Consider the following 3095-nt stretch of genomic DNA (forward strand, 5'->3'; position numbering starts at 1 on the left):
TGGAGAACCCGACAAGCTACCGAGAGTGTCTCGCCTACACGGCAGAGCCTGACAAGCTACCCGTGGCATATTCAATATGCCCAAAACAGTAACAACAACCCTCACAATGAAGATGTTACTGGTGCCCGCTCAAGCAAATCGAAGAACGGTCACAGTGATACAGTGAGAGTGATCTGAGTCTAACTTTTTCCCAGTACACATTATGAGATTACTATATTATACCTTAAAAATCAAAGAATGTGATGTTTCCCATGAATTGGCCTCCACTTTCCTTTGACTGTTTGGGAAGCTTCATTACTCCATACAAATTATAACAGGAGTTTATGCAAGGGACTATGTGACGTGCTGGCAATTGAAATTAGGTCAGTCACGTTTAAGGCAAGCATATTGCTCTGGACCCGCCAATTTTGTACTCATAAATCATAGCTGTGTTTTTATATATATTGAAAATTAACCCATTGTTAGATGAGATCTGAAAATATCATCTTTTTTATTATCACATTGTCTTTTCATTTTGAATATTTATTTTCACTATGCAGAAAACTTTCAATTGATGAAAATGTTTATTTTTTATTTCCCTTGTCAATGTTACATAATCCCTAATGACATCTAAAAGTTATGTTGTGCAAAGGCAAATTTCTGCTTATATTTTATAAACCATATGTTATAAAAACAAATATCTGTATATATGACATAATGTAGGTCTAATATTTAGGTATGTATTCTATTTTAAATTAATTTTGTCTATAATACTAAATGCTGGTATAATTTCCTTTTTTTTGTTTGTTTTTTCTTTTCTTTTTTTTTCTTCAGTTAGATCTCAGGTTTTTCCAGCAACATTTGTTGAAGTGTATATTCTTGCCTCATTTCAGACTTGAATATTGTACAATAAATAATTTGTAAGTATATCTGTGAATTTATTTCAGACCTCTGAATCTTGTTTCAATAATCTGTATGTCAATTTTTATTCTAACACTATGATGTTTTTATTATTATGTCTTTGTAGATAAGTTTGAAATATGGGAGTTTGTTACTTTTATTTTTGTTTTCCTCATGATTGTTTTGACACTAAGGGTTTTGTGACTCCATTAACATTTAAAAATATGTAAATAATACCAATGGAATTTTAATAGTTATTGTAATGATATAGCTCTAAGTTAAGAGATTTTATATAAAAGAGTACCCTTATATACTGTTAATGGGGAATTAAATTTGTACAGCACTATACCACTGTTGTCCTATTGCTCATTGATTTGCTTGAGTGGGCACCAGTAATGTCTCCATTGTGATACTTGTTGTTACTGTTTTTGGCATATAGACTATGCCTTGGGTAGCTTGCCAGGCTCTGCCTTGTGGGCAGGATACTCTCAGTAACTTGCCGGGCTCTCTGAGAGAGACAGAGGAATTGAACCCGGGTCAGCCGCATGCAAGGCAAATACCCAACACTCTGTGCTATTGCTCCAGTCCTTTTATAAAACATGTGTAACATTTTAGAGTTTGTTTGAAGTAGATGGAAACTTCAAGTGTAAATTTTAGTAAGCAGAAAAATAATTAAAAAATGAAATGGGGAAAATCTGACTAAGTCTATAAAGGTACAAAGTATTTTATCAAAAGAATGAGAATATTGGTTTTCTATTAGAAAAGATGTTATACACACAACTAAAATATAATAAAGAAAACAACTTTAAAAACATAATCATATGATCCATCTATTCAAACTTTGTGTATTTAGCCAATGATATGAAAACACTTATTTAAATATATTTACATAATACTATGTTCATTGCAGCATTATTTTCAAGACCCAAGATATGGGAAAAAAGTTAATAGCCCAGAGATAAGTAAATAAGGTAATGATTATATGAACAGTGGAATATTGTCCTTTTATTTTTAAAAAATGAAGTCTTGCCATTTGTGGCAATATGGATATATTACAAAATCAGACAGCCATCCCATCCTAAAGAAACTTTTACTCAGACATGCACAACAAACACAAATGTAAAGATACTCAAGAAAAATCTTAGCAAATCAAATTCAGAAATACATTAAAGAATCATAAACATCATCAAGTGGAATTTCTCCTAGAGATATATGTGTATCTCCGTATATACCTATCAATTGGTATGATAACACTACATCAGTAAAGAGAAAGAATATAGCTTCATCATTGTATCAAAAGATGATGATATAGCATTTGAAAAGATATAAAACACACTTTTAAAAACGAGGACAAAACTTATTCCATGTAGTCAATTCCATGTGTCACAAGCACATGGAAACCATCATACTTCATGGTAAAACCCTCTAAATATTCTCTCGAAAATCATGCACAAACCAAAAAGCCCCATTTCTACTATTATTATTTAACACAGGCTTTCAAGTTCTTGCCTCAACAATAAGCAAGAAAGAGAAATGAAAGTGATTCAAACTGGGAAATAAATACAAGCAGTCACTACTTTCAGGTGACATGACATAGAAAATGCTAAAGATTCTGCCCAAAAAGGAATTCTAATAATAACTTATGGTATCAGGTTATGAAATCAGTGCACAGAAAACTATCATGCTTGCATGTGCGAAAATGATGACAAGAAATACATCAAAACATATCCCGTTTGTGATTGTGTCCAAAATTTCACAAGGAATCGACCCTTAAAAAGGATGTTAAATACTGACTTAGTCAAAATATGAGTCAGTTTTAAGAGAAATAATAGGAAAAAAAGTATATGGAAACATCCCTTTTTATAGACTGAAATCTCAATATTGTCAAAATTGCCAATCCTACCCCAAAATCTATGCCAATGAATATTAAAGAAAGCAATATTGTCCTTGGGAGTGTGGAATAATTCAGAAGGACAGAATTAAGCATGGTTCCAATTGAGCAATTGCTGTTTAGTTAAGTGTTTGTTCAATTACTTAAAAGTAACAGTCTAAAAAGGCAATAACAACCACCAACAACAAAAATACCCTTTAAGATACAGAGACTAGATTACTAGAAGTTAAGGAATTGGGGATGGGTAAAGGATGCATGAAGGTGAATTCATACTAGAATTTGGTGGTGCTCATAATATATACTTGTAGGTACCAATTGTACAGCT

Source organism: Sorex araneus, chromosome X (assembly GCF_027595985.1).
Source record: "Sorex araneus isolate mSorAra2 chromosome X, mSorAra2.pri, whole genome shotgun sequence".
Lineage (NCBI taxonomy): Eukaryota > Metazoa > Chordata > Mammalia > Eulipotyphla > Soricidae > Sorex > Sorex araneus.